The sequence below is a fragment of the Rhinichthys klamathensis genome, unplaced genomic scaffold (assembly GCF_029890125.1).
Source record: "Rhinichthys klamathensis goyatoka isolate OS25496 unplaced genomic scaffold, OSU_Roscu_1.1 h1tg000461l_1, whole genome shotgun sequence".
NCBI classification, from domain to species: Eukaryota; Metazoa; Chordata; class Actinopteri; order Cypriniformes; family Leuciscidae; genus Rhinichthys; species Rhinichthys klamathensis.
This window is the reverse complement of record NW_026606950.1, coordinates 1,131,302-1,155,002: the sequence shown is the minus strand read 5'-3', so window position 1 is coordinate 1,155,002 and position 23,701 is coordinate 1,131,302. Positions and strand designations below refer to the sequence as shown.

General features: G+C 39.4%; 1 protein-coding gene across 1 annotated transcript in view; it reads left to right on the top strand.

Moving 5' to 3' along the window:
* The window catches only part of si:ch211-236d3.4 (protein FAM107B), an 88,207-nt gene that overhangs the window by 42,528 nt on the left and 21,978 nt on the right, over nt 1-23,701 (top strand). The window lies entirely within an intron of this gene.

The following is a 23,701-nucleotide window of genomic DNA, read 5'->3' as shown; positions in this document are numbered from 1 at the left end:
TAGTGTGTGATGCTTTTGCTATTTCAGAGGAAAACAATAATTTTATTTAATTAATAATTTTTGTTTCAGTCCACCATATAATTATGTTGTGTTTGATCTATGGAAAAAAGTTAGTTGTGAAATGGTTGAATATTAACAAAAGTTAATAGTTTTTTACAAGTTAGAATAATACGATATATATATATAAACAAGCCGGTGGCACCGCCACCCCGGTGCCTTTAGGGTTACTGTGCATGACGGGCAATATCGTAACTCCGCTTTGACCTTTGAGAAGATGTGTGCTATAGAGCTTGCATTGGTGTGGGCTCTGCAAAAGTGTGTGTGTGTGTGTGAGGCGTGATTGAACAATGTAGACATATATATATATATATAAAGGCACCGGGGTGGCGGTGCCACCGGCTTGTTTATATATATATATATATATATATATATGAATATAGCTGCGAGCAGCGATGAAGGGCCAAAGCCGGCGGCACCGCCACTCCGGTGCCTTTAGGTAACTAAAGGCACCGGGGTTGCGGTGCCACCGGCTTGGGCCCGTAATCGCTGCTCGCAGCTATATTTATTTATTATTATTATTATTTTACTACCTTTTGGGCACTTTTGGGGGCCTTAACGTGCTCGAAAACTCTTGAAACTTTGCACACATCTCAGAACCCGCGGCCATCAGGGCCGGGCTGAAGCTGGTACCCGGGCGTGGCAGGGGGGCTCGACAGCGCCCCCTGGAACGGGGTTTGAACACTTGGTCCATAAATCAAACACGCTTGCATGTAATAATATGAAACTCAGTACACATATAGATCTCATCGATTCATATATACTTCATGCTCTTACTTTTTACCCCAGCCCAACAGGAAGTCGGCTATTAAGGGTTGTTTGGAAAACACATGCAATGGAATGTGAAATACTCCTCCTAGAGAATTCAAACACACGGCACGAAACTCGGTCAGCATGAAGTCAAGACACTGAGGATGAAAAATTGCCAGGGGATTTTTGATATCTCGAACGGTTTGGCCGTGGCGAGTAAACGAAATTATGGCGAGAAACGTGAAACAGGAAGTGTGTTATAACTACTGCATACATTAACTAATCTTGATGAAACTTCAGCAGTGTGTTCGTTGTAAGAGCCCGATCACATGGATGTGACTATTGTGAGTCAAAGTTATAGCGCCACCAACTGGCAGCAGGAAGTGTGTCACTTTCAAAATGCTTTTAAATCACCCTCTTATTTTTACCCGATTTGCTTCAAACTTCATGTGCATAATGTAGACACACGCCAGATGTAGACCTGTGAAAGGATTATTGATATCTTAGATACTGTTGCCATGGCAATGCATCAAACATTAATATTCCTTTTTTTAAGCTTTTTCATGCTTTTTTATGCTTTCGGGCACTTTTGGGGTTCTTAACGTGCTCGAAAACTCTTGAAACTTTGCACACGGGACAAAACCCGCGGCCATCAGGGCCAGGCTGAAGCTGGTACCCGGGCGTGGCAGGGGGGCTCGACAGCGCCCCCTTGAACGGGTCAGACAATTTGGTCCATATATCCAACACGCTTTACCCTATTTGCTTCAAACTTGATGTGTATAATGTAGACACAAGCCAGATGTAGACCTGTGAAAGGATTGTTGATATCTTAGATGCTGTTGCCGTGACAACGCATCAAACTTTAATATTCTTTTTGGATACTTTTGAGATTCTTAGCGCACTTTTGGGGCCCTTAACATGCTCAAAAACTCTTGAAACTTTGCACACGGGTCAGAAACCGCGGCCATCAGGGCCGGGCTGAAGCTGGTACCCGGGCGTGGCAGGGGGGCTCGACAGCGCCCCCTGGAACGGGGTCCGAAAACTTGGTCCATAAATCAAACAGGCTTTACCCGATTTGCTTCAAACTTGATGTGTATAATGTAGACACACGCCAGATGTAGACCTGTGAAAGGATTGTTGATATCTTAGATGCTGTTGCCGTGACAACGCATCAAACTTTAATATTCTTTTTGGATACTTTTGAGACTCTCAGCGCACTTTTGGGGCCCTTAACATGCTCAAAAACTCTTGAAACTTTGCACACGGGTCAGAACCCGCGGCCATCAGGGCCGGGCTGAAGCTGGTACCCGGGCGTGGCAGGGGGGCTCGACAGCGCCCCCTGGAATGGGGTCCGAAAACTTGGTCCATAAATCAAACACGCTTGAATGTAATAATATGAAACTCGGTACACATATAGATCTCATCGATTCATATATCCTTTGTACTTTTACTTTTTACCCCAGCCCAACAGGAAGTCGGCTATTATGGTTTGTTTGGAAGCGTATGCCCCTGGAATTCGATATACTCCTCCTAGAGAATTCAACCAATCGCCACGAAACTCGGTCAGCATGAAGTCAAGACATTGAGGATGAAAAGTTGCCAGGGGATTTTTGATATCTCGAACGGTTTGGCCGTGGCGAGGAAACGAATTTATGGCGAATAAAGGAAACAGGAAGTGTGTTATAACTTCTGCATACATTAACTGATCTTGATGAAACTTCAGCAGTGTGTTCGCTGTAAGAGTCCGATCACATGGATGTGACTATTGTGAGTCAAAGTTATAGCGCCACCAACTGGCAGCAGGAAGTGTGTCACTTCCTAAAGGCTTTGAAATCACCCTCTTATTTTTACCCAATTTGCTTCAAACTTTATGTGTATAATGTAGACACACGGCAGATGTAGACCTGAGAAAGGATTATTGATATCTTAGATACTGTTGCCGTGGCAACGCATCAAACTTTATTATTCTTTGTTGATGCTTTTGAGACTCTTAACATACTTGAAATTGCATGAAACCCGACAGACACATCACATTTATTAGACAGTAGACATGTGCAGAGTTTCAGAAACGGGCATGGTGAGAGCAATTAGAGAATAATGTTTAAGTTTAAAAACAGCCAGAATGGTTGTTTAGTCAAAAAAATTTTTTTTCCAAATCATACATAGTGTTATACTGCCCTCTTGTGTTCAAAATCAGGTAAAAAGCGAAAGTAAAATAAGGACGTCTGCACAATTCATTAATAATGGTGCAGAGTAGAGTGAGCTTTTTCAATTAATTCCTATGGAAGTAGGAATGAACTAAACAACGTTCGCTCTGTTCTGCTCGTCCCTCACCGTGGGCGCGCAGAGTTATGAATGCCCGTGCAGCCGTGAGCATTTTAGTTTCATTTTAAAATTAGCGCCATTTCGGGGGACGTATTACTTTAATTTATTTAACAAAAACACAATGTTGTGTTTTATTGCGAGTGTACACAAATATAAGTAAACACTTTGACGTTTGAATGATGTCCTGTATGAAGAAAATGACGGAGTATGTTTCACTGTTCAATCGCGCTGAGCCACCCAGACCCCCACACACACACTGACACACACACACACACACACACACAAACACACACACACACACACACACACACACAATAATAAAACATTCAACCTAACATATACAAATTACACTGCTATGTTGAAATAGTCAGTAGTACAATTTGTATCATTCACAGTAAGCACCGCTCCACTGTGATTTTTCCAAGCACATTTTTGCACAAGTGAAGAGGATGATTTTTTCCGTCGATATTGGAACGTGAGTGAAGTACAAAGCCTGTAATAAAGAATAGTTTAGCATCCAAATACATCGCAAATGTTGCAACATTTAGATTCTAAAGAGAGATTTACGTGAGCCTAACACCACTTACTTTTACTTTTGTTTTAAATTATTTCGTTTTGGCTTTATTATAGTTATTTTTTTATTCGTGTTCTGTTCTGAATATCATTAAATTTAAAGGATTTGTTGTGGAATATTTTGAGTGTATAATCAAATAACACTAAACCGTCACTAGGTGTCGCCAGGCGACCGTCTTAATGAGCGGGTCATTGATTCATTCGTTCAAACGATTCGATATCAGTACGAATCAACGAATCATTCAGTAATGAGAACGCGTTGCTGTGAGATGCTCGATGGTTCTGCTGTGATCTTTGTTTAACTATTTTCGCTGCTGAAACAGAAAAAAAGTCAATATTGCATCTAAAATGTAAGTGATTTGACGTGTGTGTGTGTGTCTGTGTGTGTGTGTGTGTGTGTGTATGATTGTGTCTGTTACAGTGATTGTTTAACCCTTGTTAAAGTTTAGGCCTTGTCTTTTTGGATATATATCTTTTTATATAAAAAAAATAGCATACAACCCATATATTTTAAATGTATTGTTTGCTTTAAATTACATTGAGATTTGTATGTTTGGTAATTGAACCTGAATGAATTATAAATGAATGTGCTATATTTCAGATCATATATTTGTTTTCCTTAAAATTTGAACTAACACTAACTTTATTCTCATCTGAATGATAGATTATTTATTTATGTATAAAATAAAAACACATTTGATTTTTCTTTTTTAATCAATGTAGAATGTGTAACTGAAAAAATAAACAGATTAGGGCTCTGATCGAGGACAATAAATGAAAACAAATGCAATATGATGAATGTCCAAAAGATTTTTTTTGCTTTTAAACTATGTGTGTGTGTGTGTGTGTGTGTGTGTGTGTGTGTGTGTGTGTGTGTGTGTGTGTGTGTGTGTGTGTAAGAGATTTCGGTTGGGTGACAGTTGTAGTTTACAGTTTGACAAAAGCACAATGTTGTGTTTTATTGCGATTGTACACAAATATAAGTAAACACTTTGCAGTTTGAATAATGTCCTGTATGAACAAAAGGACGGGGTATGTTTTTATGTCTACATTGTTCAATCACGCCACACACACACACACACACACACACACACCAACTATTTTTCTAATCAGATCAGGCAAGTAATATTCTGTCTTGGCACACTTCATATAACTTTCAAACTTGTGTACTTATTTCATGTGTCCATTAAGTCCATGAGACCGTAGGGTGTCTCATTTTTCATTTTAGGTTTCAGAAGGTTGCTCACGCATACTTTGTGGTTGATATGTGCCCTCAATGCACACTTTTGCAGAGCCCACACCAATGCAAGCTCTACAGCACGCATCTTCTCAAAGGTCAAAGCGGAGTTACGATATTGCCCGTCATGCACAGTAACCCTAAAGGCACCGGGGTGGCGGTGCCACCGGCTTGTTTATATATATATATATATATATATATATATATATAAAGGCACCGGGGTGGCGGTGCCACCGGCTTGTTTATATATATATATATATATATATATATATATATATATATATAAATATAGCTGCGAGCAGCGATGAAGGGCCAAAGCCGGCGGCACCGCCACTCCGGTGCCTTTAGGTAACTAAAGGCACCGGGGTTGCGGTGCCACCGGCTTGGGCCCGTAATCGCTGCTCGCAGCTATATTTATTTATTATTATTATTATTATTATTTTACTACCTTTTGGGCACTTTTGGGGGCCTTAACGTGCTCGAAAACTCTTGAAACTTTGCACACATCTCAGAACCCGCGGCCATCAGGGCCGGGCTGAAGCTGGTACCCGGGCGTGGCAGGGGGGCTCGACAGCGCCCCCTGGAACGTGGTTTGAACACTTGGTCCATAAATCAAACACGCTTGCATGTAATAATATGAAACTCAGTACACATATAGATCTCATCGGTTCATATATACTTCATGCTCTTACTTTTTACCCCAGCCCAACAGGAAGTCGGCTATTAAGGGTTGTTTGGAAAACACATGCAATGGAATGTGAAATACTCCTCCTAGAGAATTCAAACACACGGCACGAAACTCGGTCAGCATGAAGTCAAGACACTGAGGATGAAAAATTGCCAGGGGATTTTTGATATCTCGAACGGTTTGGCCGTGGCGAGTAAACGAAATTATGGCGAGAAACGTGAAACAGGAAGTGTGTTATAACTACTGCATACATTAACTAATCTTGATGAAACTTCAGCAGTGTGTTCGTTGTAAGAGCCCGATCACATGGATGTGACTATTGTGAGTCAAAGTTATAGCGCCACCAACTGGCAGCAGGAAGTGTGTCACTTTCAAAATGCTTTTAAATCACCCTCTTATTTTTACCCGATTTGCTTCAAACTTCATGTGCATAATGTAGACACACGCCAGATGTAGACCTGTGAAAGGATTATTGATATCTTAGATACTGTTGCCATGGCAATGCATCAAACATTAATATTCCTTTTTTTAAGCTTTTTCATGCTTTTTTATGCTTTCGGGCACTTTTGGGGTTCTTAACGTGCTCGAAAACTCTTGAAACTTTGCACACGGGACAAAACCCGCGGCCATCAGGGCCAGGCTGAAGCTGGTACCCGGGCGTGGCAGGGGGGCTCGACAGCGCCCCCTTGAACGGGTCAGACAATTTGGTCCATATATCCAACACGCTTTACCCTATTTGCTTCAAACTTGATGTGTATAATGTAGACACAAGCCAGATGTAGACCTGTGAAAGGATTGTTGATATCTTAGATGCTGTTGCCGTGACAACGCATCAAACTTTAATATTCTTTTTGGATACTTTTGAGATTCTTAGCGCACTTTTGGGGCCCTTAACATGCTCAAAAACTCTTGAAACTTTGCACACGGGTCAGAAACCGCGGCCATCAGGGCCGGGCTGAAGCTGGTACCCGGGCGTGGCAGGGGGGCTCGACAGCGCCCCCTGGAACGGGGTCCGAAAACTTGGTCCATAAATCAAACAGGCTTTACCCGATTTGCTTCAAACTTGATGTGTATAATGTAGACACACGCCAGATGTAGACCTGTGAAAGGATTGTTGATATCTTAGATGCTGTTGCCGTGACAACGCATCAAACTTTAATATTCTTTTTGGATACTTTTGAGACTCTCAGCGCACTTTTGGGGCCCTTAACATGCTCAAAAACTCTTGAAACTTTGCACACGGGTCAGAACCCGCGGCCATCAGGGCCGGGCTGAAGCTGGTACCCGGGCGTGGCAGGGGGGCTCGACAGCGCCCCCTGGAACAGGGTCCGAAAACTTGGTCCATAAATCAAACACGCTTGAATGTAATAATATGAAACTCGGTACACATATAGATCTCATCGATTCATATATCCTTTGTACTTTTACTTTTTACCCCAGCCCAACAGGAAGTCGGCTATTATGGTTTGTTTGGAAGCGTATGCCCCTGGAATTCGATATACTCCTCCTAGAGAATTCAACCAATCGCCACGAAACTCGGTCAGCATGAAGTCAAGACATTGAGGATGAAAAGTTGCCAGGGGATTTTTGATATCTCGAACGGTTTGGCCGTGGCGAGGAAACGAATTTATGGCGAATAAAGGAAACAGGAAGTGTGTTATAACTTCTGCATACATTAACTGATCTTGATGAAACTTCAGCAGTGTGTTCGCTGTAAGAGTCCGATCACATGGATGTGACTATTGTGAGTCAAAGTTATAGCGCCACCAACTGGCAGCAGGAAGTGTGTCACTTCCTAAAGGCTTTGAAATCACCCTCTTATTTTTACCCAATTTGCTTCAAACTTTATGTGTATAATGTAGACACACGGCAGATGTAGACCTGAGAAAGGATTATTGATATCTTAGATACTGTTGCCGTGGCAACGCATCAAACTTTATTATTCTTTGTTGATGCTTTTGAGACTCTTAACATACTTGAAATTGCATGAAACCCGACAGACACATCACATTTATTAGACAGTAGACATGTGCAGAGTTTCAGAAACGGGCGTGGTGAGGGGCTCAGTAGCGCCACCTTTTGTCAAAAGTGGGGGGATTGATTTTATCTACAGTAATAAAAATCGGTATGTGTATTGTTCTCCTCCAGCCAGACAACTTTCTAATTTACACTCAATAGCTCCAACCAACAGGAAGTCAGATATTTTGGTTTGAAAATTGTCATTTTATGTCTCTCTCTCTCTGAGCCTACGTCTATGTGTGTGTGTGTGTGTGTCTGTGAGTGTGGGGAGGGGGAGGGGGAGGGGGGCTAGATTAACCATTTGACTGCTGTGTGGTTTGGCCTGCATTAAAAAAGAAAAAAAAATGTCTTACGCCTTGTATTTTTTAAATAAGTTGTATTAATAAGTAAAGGCATATAACCAGTTGAATTGTAGTGCATTGAAAATAGTTTTATATAATTAGTTTATTAATTAAATTAACTTGGTCAGAAAATTTGGTCCATAAATCAAACACACTTGCATGTAATATTATGAAACTCTGTACACATATAGATCTCATCGGGCCAAACAACTTTAAGCCAGCCCAACAGGAAGTGGGCTATTTTGGTCTTAATGTGGATGTTTTGCAAAACCAGGCTCTACATTTTTACCCACTCCTCTTAAGTGGTTTATTTTATTCCCACCAAACTTTTTCAACATGATGAAAATACATTAAAGAAGCATAATTGTGAATATCTATTGAATATCTCTAATTGTTTTGCTATGGCGAGGGATTAAAGTCATGTAAAAAAAAATAAACACTAAAAGCCTCATATCTTCTAAAAATTTAATTATACACCATTTATTTCTAGATAAAATTATACAAATATCAGAACTAAACCCATTTTATTCTTGTTTTCAATTTAAGAATAATGTACAAGTTTAAAAACAGCCAGGATGCACTATTCAGTTAAAAAATAAATATATCAAATAATACATAGGGCTATACTGCCCTCTTGTGTTCAAAATCAGGTAGGCCTGTTGTATTTAAATATAGGTAGCTGCTATGTGACTCCGAGAATTTTTTCTCACCGGTTATTTGACGTGTAACACCGGGGGCTTTTATATCGCTAAGTTAAAAGTGAAAGTAAAGTAAGGACATTTATAGTGGTGGCGCTCACAGTGCGCTCGAATGAATTTCTATGGAAGTAGAAATGAAAAAACGTTCGCTCTGTTTTGCTCGCTCGTCGCCATGGACGCGCACCGTAATGAATGCCAGTCCAGCCGCATACTTTTTAGTGTCACTTTAAAATTAGTGCAATATCGGGGGCCAATTGCTTGAATTGTGAGTTCAATAGTCTATTATTTTTCACGGAAAACACAACAACAAAAGAGTACAATGATAGATTCGCTTAAATAGGCGCTTTTACATAAAATAGCCTATTCCGTCATCATCTTTTCAGTCAGCTCTTCACTCTCGTGATTAATGAAATTTGACTCCTGTTGCTGATATTTGCTGCAACTTTCGTTCTGCTCACAATTTAGTAAGCAAACACGCTTCAAATGTGTTTTTATTTTATTTTTGTGTGTATATATGTGTGTATATATATATAGCTTATGTTTCAAATATGAGTTAATTAACAATCGTTTGAAAGAATGATACTTTTAAACATATCACTAAGCCGTCATTAGGTGTCGCCAGGCGACCGTCTTAATGAGCGAGTCATTGATTCATTTGTTCGAACGATTCGTTCGAACGGCTGAGTCATTCATGAATGAGACAGATTATGGATTGGTCATTGAATCTTTGAGTCAACCGATTCGTTCAAAATGCTGAATCATTCAGTAATGAGAAAACACGTTGCTGTGAGATGCTCGATGGTTCTGCAACAGGAAGTGTGTTATAACTTCTGCATACATTAACTGATCTTGATGAAACTTCAGCAGTGTGTTCGCTGTAAGAGTCCGATCACATGGATGTGACTATTGTGAGTCAAAGTTATAGCGCCACCAACTGGCAGCAGGAAGTGTGTCACTTCCTAAAGGCTTTGAAATCACCCTCTTATTTTTACCCAATTTGCTTCAAACTTTATGTGTATAATGTAGACACACGGCAGATGTAGACCTGAGAAAGGATTATTGATATCTTAGATACTGTTGCCGTGGCAACGCATCAAACTTTATTATTCTTTGTTGATGCTTTTGAGACTCTTAACATACTTGAAATTGCATGAAACCCGACAGACACATCACATTTATTAGACAGTAGACATGTGCAGAGTTTCAGAAACGGGCATGGTGAGAGCAATTAGAGAATAATGTTTAAGTTTAAAAACAGCCAGAATGGTTGTTTAGTCAAAAAAATTTTTTTTCCAAATCATACATAGTGTTATACTGCCCTCTTGTGTTCAAAATCAGGTAAAAAGCGAAAGTAAAATAAGGACGTCTGCACAATTCATTAATAATGGTGCAGAGTAGAGTGAGCTTTTTCAATTAATTCCTATGGAAGTAGGAATGAACTAAACAACGTTCGCTCTGTTCTGCTCGTCCCTCACCGTGGGCGCGCAGAGTTATGAATGCCCGTGCAGCCGTGAGCATTTTAGTTTCATTTTAAAATTAGCGCCATTTCGGGGGACGTATTACTTTAATTTATTTAACAAAAACACAATGTTGTGTTTTATTGCGAGTGTACACAAATATAAGTAAACACTTTGACGTTTGAATGATGTCCTGTATGAAGAAAATGACGGAGTATGTTTCACTGTTCAATCGCGCTGAGCCACCCAGACCCCCACACACACACTGACACACACACACACACACACACACACACAAACACACACACACACACACAATAATAAAACATTCAACCTAACATATACAAATTACACTGCTATGTTGAAATAGTCAGTAGTACAATTTGTATCATTCACAGTAAGCACCGCTCCACTGTGATTTTTCCAAGCACATTTTTGCACAAGTGAAGAGGATGATTTTTTCCGTCGATATTGGAACGTGAGTGAAGTACAAAGCCTGTAATAAAGAATAGTTTAGCATCCAAATACATCGCAAATGTTGCAACATTTAGATTCTAAAGAGAGATTTACGTGAGCCTAACACCACTTACTTTTACTTTTGTTTTAAATTTTTTCGTTTTGGCTTTATTATAGTTATTTTTTTATTCGTGTTCTGTTCTGAATATCATTAAATTTAAAGGATTTGTTGTGGAATATTTTGAGTGTATAATCAAATAACACTAAACCGTCACTAGGTGTCGCCAGGCGACCGTCTTAATGAGCGGGTCATTGATTCATTCGTTCAAACGATTCGTTTGAACGACTGAGTCATTCATGAATGAGACAGATGTTTATGAATTGGTCATTGAATCTTTGAGTCAACCAATTTGTTCAAAATGCTGAATCATTCAGTAATGAGAAAACACGTTGCTGTGAGATGCAATGGTTCTGCTGTGATCTTTGTTTAACTATTTTCGCTGCTGAAACAGAAGAACAGTCAATATTGCATCTAAAATGTAAGTGACTTGACACGTGTGTGTGTGTGTGTGTGTGTGTGTGTGTGTGTGTGTGCGTGCGTGTGAGTGCGTGCGTGCGTGCGTGTGTGTGTGTGTGTGTGTGTGTGTGTGCAATCAATCCCAGGTAAGAGGCATGAATAATGAGAATTGGACTTCTAGGAGTGAGGTTAATATTCCGGAGACGGTTCCCTCGGATTGTGAAAAGGAGGCGGCGCGGGAGAGGCCAGGCATTGCGCTACTTCTATTTCAAAGTTTAAAACAATGCTAATATCATTTTTTTGAACGATTTCATTACAAATGTTTATTTTATATATTTATAAAATATTATAAAATATAATAACTATGTTTTGTCCTATTAACAAAAGACAGGCAATGTACTATTAACAAATGTTAATAGTTTTTTAAAAGTTAAAATGATACTTTATGCATTTGTTTTGTGTCAGATGATTAACAATATAAATTAAACAAAGCTTAAAACAAACAAAATAATAAAACGAAAACAAAGCTTGAACATTTTATTTAATTGAAAAGCCTTTTTGAAATAAAATGTGTTTTTTTCCCTCTGAAATAGCAAAAGCATCGCACACTTAGCTGTACCTGCTCTAAATAAATAATAGTATTTAAATAAAAATACAAAATCGAAATAAATAAATTATATAAAACAAAATCAAATCAAAGAAAATAAATCTTATTAAAGTTATGCAGGCACACATTTAACAATAATTTTCAAGTGACAAATAAAATCAATCAAAATTCCTTACACATGGAGTTAATCCTGACGATTCCTGAGGCGCCTTTCCTCATGACACTCGCTTTTTTTTTCGAAGATATATTTTCTTTGGTTTGATTTTGTTTTTGTAATAATTTATTTTATTTAGTTCGATTTTGTATTTTTATTGAATTACTATTTTTTATTTAGAGCAGGTACAGCTAGTGTGTGATGCTTTTGCTATTTCAGAGGAAAACAATAATTTTATTTAATTAATAATTTTTGTTTCAGTCCACCATATAATTATGTTGTGTTTGATCTATGGAAAAAAGTTAGTTGTGAAATGGTTGAATATTAACAAAAGTTAATAGTTTTTTACAAGTTAGAATAATACGATATATATATATAAACAAGCCGGTGGCACCGCCACCCCGGTGCCTTTAGGGTTACTGTGCATGACGGGCAATATCGTAACTCCGCTTTGACCTTTGAGAAGATGTGTGCTATAGAGCTTGCATTGGTGTGGGCTCTGCAAAAGTGTGTGTGTGTGTGTGAGGCGTGATTGAACAATGTAGACATATATATATATATATAAAGGCACCGGGGTGGCGGTGCCACCGGCTTGTTTATATATATATATATATATATATATATGAATATAGCTGCGAGCAGCGATGAAGGGCCAAAGCCGGCGGCACCGCCACTCCGGTGCCTTTAGGTAACTAAAGGCACCGGGGTTGCGGTGCCACCGGCTTGGGCCCGTAATCGCTGCTCGCAGCTATATTTATTTATTATTATTATTATTTTACTACCTTTTGGGCACTTTTGGGGGCCTTAACGTGCTCGAAAACTCTTGAAACTTTGCACACATCTCAGAACCCGCGGCCATCAGGGCCGGGCTGAAGCTGGTACCCGGGCGTGGCAGGGGGGCTCGACAGCGCCCCCTGGAACGGGGTTTGAACACTTGGTCCATAAATCAAACACGCTTGCATGTAATAATATGAAACTCAGTACACATATAGATCTCATCGATTCATATATACTTCATGCTCTTACTTTTTACCCCAGCCCAACAGGAAGTCGGCTATTAAGGGTTGTTTGGAAAACACATGCAATGGAATGTGAAATACTCCTCCTAGAGAATTCAAACACACGGCACGAAACTCGGTCAGCATGAAGTCAAGACACTGAGGATGAAAAATTGCCAGGGGATTTTTGATATCTCGAACGGTTTGGCCGTGGCGAGTAAACGAAATTATGGCGAGAAACGTGAAACAGGAAGTGTGTTATAACTACTGCATACATTAACTAATCTTGATGAAACTTCAGCAGTGTGTTCGTTGTAAGAGCCCGATCACATGGATGTGACTATTGTGAGTCAAAGTTATAGCGCCACCAACTGGCAGCAGGAAGTGTGTCACTTTCAAAATGCTTTTAAATCACCCTCTTATTTTTACCCGATTTGCTTCAAACTTCATGTGCATAATGTAGACACACGCCAGATGTAGACCTGTGAAAGGATTATTGATATCTTAGATACTGTTGCCATGGCAATGCATCAAACATTAATATTCCTTTTTTTAAGCTTTTTCATGCTTTTTTATGCTTTCGGGCACTTTTGGGGTTCTTAACGTGCTCGAAAACTCTTGAAACTTTGCACACGGGACAAAACCCGCGGCCATCAGGGCCAGGCTGAAGCTGGTACCCGGGCGTGGCAGGGGGGCTCGACAGCGCCCCCTTGAACGGGTCAGACAATTTGGTCCATATATCCAACACGCTTTACCCTATTTGCTTCAAACTTGATGTGTATAATGTAGACACAAGCCAGATGTAGACCTGTGAAAGGATTGTTGATATCTTAGATGCTGTTGCCGTGACAACGCATCAAACTTTAATATTCTTTTTGGATACTTTTGAGATTCTTAGCGCACTTTTGGGGCCCTTAACATGCTCAAAAACTCTTGAAACTTTGCACACGGGTCAGAAACCGCGGCCATCAGGGCCGGGCTGAAGCTGGTACCCGGGCGTGGCAGGGGGGCTCGACAGCGCCCCCTGGAACGGGGTCCGAAAACTTGGTCCATAAATCAAACAGGCTTTACCCGATTTGCTTCAAACTTGATGTGTATAATGTAGACACACGCCAGATGTAGACCTGTGAAAGGATTGTTGATATCTTAGATGCTGTTGCCGTGACAACGCATCAAACTTTAATATTCTTTTTGGATACTTTTGAGACTCTCAGCGCACTTTTGGGGCCCTTAACATGCTCAAAAACTCTTGAAACTTTGCACACGGGTCAGAACCCGCGGCCATCAGGGCCGGGCTGAAGCTGGTACCCGGGCGTGGCAGGGGGGCTCGACAGCGCCCCCTGGAATGGGGTCCGAAAACTTGGTCCATAAATCAAACACGCTTGAATGTAATAATATGAAACTCGGTACACATATAGATCTCATCGATTCATATATCCTTTGTACTTTTACTTTTTACCCCAGCCCAACAGGAAGTCGGCTATTATGGTTTGTTTGGAAGCGTATGCCCCTGGAATTCGATATACTCCTCCTAGAGAATTCAACCAATCGCCACGAAACTCGGTCAGCATGAAGTCAAGACATTGAGGATGAAAAGTTGCCAGGGGATTTTTGATATCTCGAACGGTTTGGCCGTGGCGAGGAAACGAATTTATGGCGAATAAAGGAAACAGGAAGTGTGTTATAACTTCTGCATACATTAACTGATCTTGATGAAACTTCAGCAGTGTGTTCGCTGTAAGAGTCCGATCACATGGATGTGACTATTGTGAGTCAAAGTTATAGCGCCACCAACTGGCAGCAGGAAGTGTGTCACTTCCTAAAGGCTTTGAAATCACCCTCTTATTTTTACCCAATTTGCTTCAAACTTTATGTGTATAATGTAGACACACGGCAGATGTAGACCTGAGAAAGGATTATTGATATCTTAGATACTGTTGCCGTGGCAACGCATCAAACTTTATTATTCTTTGTTGATGCTTTTGAGACTCTTAACATACTTGAAATTGCATGAAACCCGACAGACACATCACATTTATTAGACAGTAGACATGTGCAGAGTTTCAGAAACGGGCATGGTGAGAGCAATTAGAGAATAATGTTTAAGTTTAAAAACAGCCAGAATGGTTGTTTAGTCAAAAAAATTTTTTTTCCAAATCATACATAGTGTTATACTGCCCTCTTGTGTTCAAAATCAGGTAAAAAGCGAAAGTAAAATAAGGACGTCTGCACAATTCATTAATAATGGTGCAGAGTAGAGTGAGCTTTTTCAATTAATTCCTATGGAAGTAGGAATGAACTAAACAACGTTCGCTCTGTTCTGCTCGTCCCTCACCGTGGGCGCGCAGAGTTATGAATGCCCGTGCAGCCGTGAGCATTTTAGTTTCATTTTAAAATTAGCGCCATTTCGGGGGACGTATTACTTTAATTTATTTAACAAAAACACAATGTTGTGTTTTATTGCGAGTGTACACAAATATAAGTAAACACTTTGACGTTTGAATGATGTCCTGTATGAAGAAAATGACGGAGTATGTTTCACTGTTCAATCGCGCTGAGCCACCCAGACCCCCACACACACACTGACACACACACACACACACACACACAAACACACACACACACACACACACACACACAATAATAAAACATTCAACCTAACATATACAAATTACACTGCTATGTTGAAATAGTCAGTAGTACAATTTGTATCATTCACAGTAAGCACCGCTCCACTGTGATTTTTCCAAGCACATTTTTGCACAAGTGAAGAGGATGATTTTTTCCGTCGATATTGGAACGTGAGTGAAGTACAAAGCCTGTAATAAAGAATAGTTTAGCATCCAAATACATCGCAAATGTTGCAACATTTAGATTCTAAAGAGAGATTTACGTGAGCCTAACACCACTTACTTTTACTTTTGTTTTAAATTATTTCGTTTTGGCTTTATTATAGTTATTTTTTTATTCGTGTTCTGTTCTGAATATCATTAAATTTAAAGGATTTGTTGTGGAATATTTTGAGTGTATAATCAAATAACACTAAACCGTCACTAGGTGTCGCCAGGCGACCGTCTTAATGAGCGGGTCATTGATTCATTCGTTCAAACGATTCGATATCAGTACGAATCAACGAATCATTCAGTAATGAGAACGCGTTGCTGTGAGATGCTCGATGGTTCTGCTGTGATCTTTGTTTAACTATTTTCGCTGCTGAAACAGAAAAAAAGTCAATATTGCATCTAAAATGTAAGTGATTTGACGTGTGTGTGTGTGTCTGTGTGTGTGTGTGTGTGTGTGTATGATTGTGTCTGTTACAGTGATTGTTTAACCCTTGTTAAAGTTTAGGCCTTGTCTTTTTGGATATATATCTTTTTATATAAAAAAAATAGCATACAACCCATATATTTTAAATGTATTGTTTGCTTTAAATTACATTGAGATTTGTATGTTTGGTAATTGAACCTGAATGAATTATAAATGAATGTGCTATATTTCAGATCATATATTTGTTTTCCTTAAAATTTGAACTAACACTAACTTTATTCTCATCTGAATGATAGATTATTTATTTATGTATAAAATAAAAACACATTTGATTTTTCTTTTTTAATCAATGTAGAATGTGTAACTGAAAAAATAAACAGATTAGGGCTCTGATCGAGGACAATAAATGAAAACAAATGCAATATGATGAATGTCCAAAAGATTTTTTTTGCTTTTAAACTATGTGTGTGTGTGTGTGTGTGTGTGTGTGTGTGTGTGTGTGTGTGTGTGTGTGTGTGTGTGTGTGTAAGAGATTTCGGTTGGGTGACAGTTGTAGTTTACAGTTTGACAAAAGCACAATGTTGTGTTTTATTGCGATTGTACACAAATATAAGTAAACACTTTGCAGTTTGAATAATGTCCTGTATGAACAAAAGGACGGGGTATGTTTTTATGTCTACATTGTTCAATCACGCCACACACACACACACACACACACACACACACACCAACTATTTTTCTAATCAGATCAGGCAAGTAATATTCTGTCTTGGCACACTTCATATAACTTTCAAACTTGTGTACTTATTTCATGTGTCCATTAAGTCCATGAGACCGTAGGGTGTCTCATTTTTCATTTTAGGTTTCAGAAGGTTGCTCACGCATACTTTGTGGTTGATATGTGCCCTCAATGCACACTTTTGCAGAGCCCACACCAATGCAAGCTCTACAGCACGCATCTTCTCAAAGGTCAAAGCGGAGTTACGATATTGCCCGTCATGCACAGTAACCCTAAAGGCACCGGGGTGGCGGTGCCACCGGCTTGTTTATATATATATATATATATATATATATATATATAAAGGCACCGGGGTGGCGGTGCCACCGGCTTGTTTATATATATATATATATATATATATATATATATATAAATATAGCTGCGAGCAGCGATGAAGGGCCAAAGCCGGCGGCACCGCCACTCCGGTGCCTTTAGGTAACTAAAGGCACCGGGGTTGCGGTGCCACCGGCTTGGGCCCGTAATCGCTGCTCGCAGCTATATTTATATATATTTATTATTATTATTATTATTATTTTACTACCTTTTGGGCACTTTTGGGGGCCTTAACGTGCTCGAAAACTCTTGAAACTTTGCACACATCTCAGAACCCGCGGCCATCAGGGCCGGGCTGAAGCTGGTACCCGGGCGTGGCAGGGGGGCTCGACAGCGCCCCCTGGAACGGGGTTTGAACACTTGGTCCATAAATCAAACACGCTTGCATGTAATAATATGAAACTCAGTACACATATAGATCTCATCGGTTCATATATACTTCATGCTCTTACTTTTTACCCCAGCCCAACAGGAAGTCGGCTATTAAGGGTTGTTTGGAAAACACATGCAATGGAATGTGAAATACTCCTCCTAGAGAATTCAAACACACGGCACGAAACTCGGTCAGCATGAAGTCAAGACACTGAGGATGAAAAATTGCCAGGGGATTTTTGATATCTCGAACGGTTTGGCCGTGGCGAGTAAACGAAATTATGGCGAGAAACGTGAAACAGGAAGTGTGTTATAACTACTGCATACATTAACTAATCTTGATGAAACTTCAGCAGTGTGTTCGTTGTAAGAGCCCGATCACATGGATGTGACTATTGTGAGTCAAAGTTATAGCGCCACCAACTGGCAGCAGGAAGTGTGTCACTTTCAAAATGCTTTTAAATCACCCTCTTATTTTTACCCGATTTGCTTCAAACTTCATGTGCATAATGTAGACACACGCCAGATGTAGACCTGTGAAAGGATTATTGATATCTTAGATACTGTTGCCATGGCAATGCATCAAACATTAATATTCCTTTTTTTAAGCTTTTTCATGCTTTTTTATGCTTTCGGGCACTTTTGGGGCCCTTAACGTGCTCGAAAACTCTTGAAACTTTGCACACGGGACAAAACCCGCGGCCATCAGGGCCAGGCTGAAGCTGGTACCCGGGCGTGGCAGGGGGGCTCGACAGCGCCCCCTTGAACGGGTCAGACAATTTGGTCCATATATCCAACACGCTTTACCCTATTTGCTTCAAACTTGATGTGTATAATGTAGACACAAGCCAGATGTAGACCTGTGAAAGGATTGTTGATATCTTAGATGCTGTTGCCGTGACAACGCATCAAACTTTAATATTCTTTTTGGATACTTTTGAGATTCTTAGCGCACTTTTGGGGCCCTTAACATGCTCAAAAACTCTTGAAACTTTGCACACGGGTCAGAAACCGCGGCCATCAGGGCCGGGCTGAAGCTGGTACCCGGGCGTGGCAGGGGGGCTCGACAGCGCCCCCTGGAACGGGGTCCGAAAACTTGGTCCATAAATCAAACAGGCTTTACCCGATTTGCTTCAAACTTGATGTGTATAATGTAGACACACGCCAGATGTAGACCTGTGAAAGGATTGTTGATATCTTAGATGCTGTTGCCGTGACAACGCATCAAACTTTAATATTCTTTTTGGATACTTTTGAGACTCTCAGCGCACTTTTGGGGCCCTTAACATGCTCAAAAACTCTTGAAACTTTGCACACGGGTCAGAACCCGCGGCCATCAGGGCCGGGCTGAAGCTGGTACCCGGGCGTGGCAGGGGGGCTCGACAGCGCCCCCTGGAACAGGGTCCGAAAACTTGGTCCATAAATCAAACACGCTTGAATGTAATAATATGAAACTCGGTACACATATAGATCTCATCGATTCATATATCCTTTGTACTTTTACTTTTTACCCCAGCCCAACAGGAAGTCGGCTATTATGGTTTGTTTGGAAGCGTATGCCCCTGGAATTCGATATACTCCTCCTAGAGAATTCAACCAATCGCCACGAAACTCGGTCAGCATGAAGTCAAGACATTGAGGATGAAAAGTTGCCAGGGGATTTTTGATATCTCGAACGGTTTGGCCGTGGCGAGGAAACGAATTTATGGCGAATAAAGGAAACAGGAAGTGTGTTATAACTTCTGCATACATTAACTGATCTTGATGAAACTTCAGCAGTGTGTTCGCTGTAAGAGTCCGATCACATGGATGTGACTATTGTGAGTCAAAGTTATAGCGCCACCAACTGGCAGCAGGAAGTGTGTCACTTCCTAAAGGCTTTGAAATCACCCTCTTATTTTTACCCAATTTGCTTCAAACTTTATGTGTATAATGTAGACACACGGCAGATGTAGACCTGAGAAAGGATTATTGATATCTTAGATACTGTTGCCGTGGCAACGCATCAAACTTTATTATTCTTTGTTGATGCTTTTGAGACTCTTAACATACTTGAAATTGCATGAAACCCGACAGACACATCACATTTATTAGACAGTAGACATGTGCAGAGTTTCAGAAACGGGCGTGGTGAGGGGCTCAGTAGCGCCACCTTTTGTCAAAAGTGGGGGGATTGATTTTATCTACAGTAATAAAAATCGGTATGTGTATTGTTCTCCTCCAGCCAGACAACTTTCTAATTTACACTCAATAGCTCCAACCAACAGGAAGTCAGATATTTTGGTTTGAAAATTGTCATTTTATGTCTCTCTCTCTCTGAGCCTACGTCTATGTGTGTGTGTGTGTGTCTGTGAGTGTGGGGAGGGGGAGGGGGGCTAGATTAACCATTTGACTGCTGTGTGGTTTGGCCTGCATTAAAAAAGAAAAAAAAAATGTCTTACGCCTTGTATTTTTTAAATAAGTTGTATTAATAAGTAAAGGCATATAACCAGTTGAATTGTAGTGCATTGAAAATAGTTTTATATAATTAGTTTATTAATTAAATTAACTTGGTCAGAAAATTTGGTCCATAAATCAAACACACTTGCATGTAATATTATGAAACTCTGTACACATATAGATCTCATCGGGCCAAACAACTTTAAGCCAGCCCAACAGGAAGTGGGCTATTTTGGTCTTAATGTGGATGTTTTGCAAAACCAGGCTCTACATTTTTACCCACTCCTCTTAAGTGGTTTATTTTATTCCCACCAAACTTTTTCAACATGATGAAAATACATTAAAGAAGCATAATTGTGAATATCTATTGAATATCTCTAATTGTTTTGCTATGGCGAGGGATTAAAGTCATGTAAAAAAAAATAAACACTAAAAGCCTCATATCTTCTAAAAATTTAATTATACACCATTTATTTCTAGATAAAATTATACAAATATCAGAACTAAACCCATTTTATTCTTGTTTTCAATTTAAGAATAATGTACAAGTTTAAAAACAGCCAGGATGCACTATTCAGTTAAAAAATAAATATATCAAATAATACATAGGGCTATACTGCCCTCTTGTGTTCAAAATCAGGTAGGCCTGTTGTATTTAAATATAGGTAGCTGCTATGTGACTCCGAGAATTTTTTCTCACCGGTTATTTGACGTGTAACACCGGGGGCTTTTATATCGCTAAGTTAAAAGTGAAAGTAAAGTAAGGACATTTATAGTGGTGGCGCTCACAGTGCGCTCGAATGAATTTCTATGGAAGTAGAAATGAAAAAACGTTCGCTCTGTTTTGCTCGCTCGTCGCCATGGACGCGCACCGTAATGAATGCCACTGCAGCCGCATACTTTTTAGTGTCACTTTAAAATTAGTGCAATATCGGGGGCCAATTGCTTGAATTGTGAGTTCAATAGTCTATTATTTTTCACGGAAAACACAACAACAAAAGAGTCCAATGATAGATTCGCTTAAATAGGCGCTTTTACATAAAATAGCCTATTCCGTCATCATCTTTTCAGTCAGCTCTTCACTCTCGTGATTAATGAAATTTGACTCCTGTTGCTGATATTTGCTGCAACTTTCGTTCTGCTCACAATTTAGTAAGCAAACACGCTTCAAATGTGTTTTTATTTTATTTTTGTGTGTATATATGTGTGTATATATATATATATATAGCTTATGTTTCAAATATGAGTTAATTAACAATCGTTTGAAAGAATGATACTTTTAAACATATCACTAAGCCGTCATTAGGTGTCGCCAGGCGACCGTCTTAATGAGCGAGTCATTGATTCATTTGTTCGAACGATTCGTTCGAACGGCTGAGTCATTCATGAATGAGACAGATTATGGATTGGTCATTGAATCTTTGAGTCAACCGATTCGTTCAAAATGCTGAATCATTCAGTAATGAGAAAACACGTTGCTGTGAGATGCTCGATGGTTCTGCTGTGATCTTTGTTTAGCTAGTTTCGCTGCTGAAACAGAAAAAAAGTCAATATTGCATCTAAAATGTAAGTGATTTGACTTGTGTGTGTGTGTGTGATTGTGTGTGTGATTGTGTCTGTTACAGTGATAAGAGTTTAACCCTTGTTAAACTTTAGACCTTGTCTTTTTGGATATATATCTTTTTATATTAAAAAATAGTCATACAACCCATATATTTTAAATGTATTGTTTGCTTTAAATTACATTAAGATTGTATGTTTGGTAATCGAACCTAAATGAATTTTACATGAATGTGCTATATTTCAGATCATATATTTGTTTTCCTTAAAATTTGAACTAACACTAACTTTATTCTCATCTGAATGATAGATTATTTATTTCTGTATAAAATAAAAACACCTTTGATTTTTCTTTTTTAATCAATGTAGAATGTGTAACTGAAAAAATAAACAGATTAGGGCTCTGTTTGATGACAAGAAATGAAAACCAATGCGATATGATGAATGTCCAAAAGATGGCTCCCACAGACTGTTTTTAAATAGGATTGTTTGATATTTTTTGCTTTTAAACTGTGTGTGTGTGTGTGTGTGTGTGTGTAAGAGATTTTGGTTGGGTGACAGTTGTAGTTTACAGTTTGACAAGAGTTTATAGTTTGACAAAAGCACAATGTTGTGTTTTATTGCGAGTGTACACAAATATAAGTAAACACTTTGCAGTTTGAATAATGTCCTGTATGAACAAAAGGACGGAGTATGTCTTTATGTCTACATTGTTCAATTACGCCACACACACACACACACACACAAACACTATTTTTCTAATCAGATCAGGCAAGTAATATTCTGTCTTGTCTCTTAAAAAAACAATATATATATATTTATGTATATATATATATATATATATATATATATATATATATATGTGTGTGTGTGTGTGTATATATATATATAAATATAGCTGCGAGCAGCGTGAAAGGGCCAAAGCCGGCGGCACCGCCACCCCGGTTATAGCGCCACCAACTGGCAGCAGGAAGTCTGTCACTTTCAAAAAGCTTTGAAATCACCTGATTGCTTCAAACTTCACTACTATGATGTAAACACACGGCAGATGTAGACCTGGATGTAGACCTGACCTTTCAGAAGGTTGCTCTCGCATACTTTGTGGTTGATATGTGCCCTCGATGCACACTTTTGCAGAGCCCACACTGATACAAGCTCTACAGCACACTTCTTTTCGACAGTCAAAGCAGGGTTACGTTTTTGCACGTCGTGCACAATAACCCTAAAGGCACCAGGGTGGCGGTGCCACCGGCTTTATATATATATATATATATATATATATATATAAATAAATATAGCTGCGAGCAGCGATGAAGGGCCAAAGCCGGTGGTACCGCCACCCCGGTGCCTTTAGGTAACTAAAGGCACCGGGGTTGCGGTGCCACCGGCTTGGGCCCGTAATCGCTGCTCGCAGCTATATTATTAGTTTTGAGTCTTTTATTTTTAATAAAAAAAAAAAAAAAGTCAGGGACCGTAAAGCAGTGGCATTAGCAAAATCACAAAATAGAAAATATCATAATTGCTTTCATTTTTTTTTTTTTTTTTTTTTTGGTGTGCACCAATAACACATGGCTATTTAATAGCCTATATTGAACTTCCTCATACCATGATATGCAATTTTATAACTATCGTCCAACCATAACATATTCATATTAGTTTTAATATAAAATTATTTTCTTATATAACTAACAAATCTCCCACAGAAGCCCTATTTCCAGTGTGAAAAAAAAAAAAAAACATCCCATGGATTATCGAGTTAAGATGAGCCTGATGGTCATGTCCAGAGATGTTGTTTTATGTAATCTTGAATGTTAACATGAACATTGCATGATCGTAAGATGATTCAATCTGTATGTGTGTGTTTTTTTTTTTTATTGCTCAGTGTATGAGTTTGTGAAGGAGGAAAGCTTTTTGGTAGTCTAATGGTTAATGTGAGATTTAGCAGAAGCGCGAGAGAGGGAGAGATTAAGCCCTCCACTAATCCCATTGGACTCCAGAGAGAGAGAGAGAGAGAGAGAGAGAGAGAGAGAGAGAGAGAGAGAGAGAGAGAGAGAGAGAGAGAGAGAGAGAGAGAG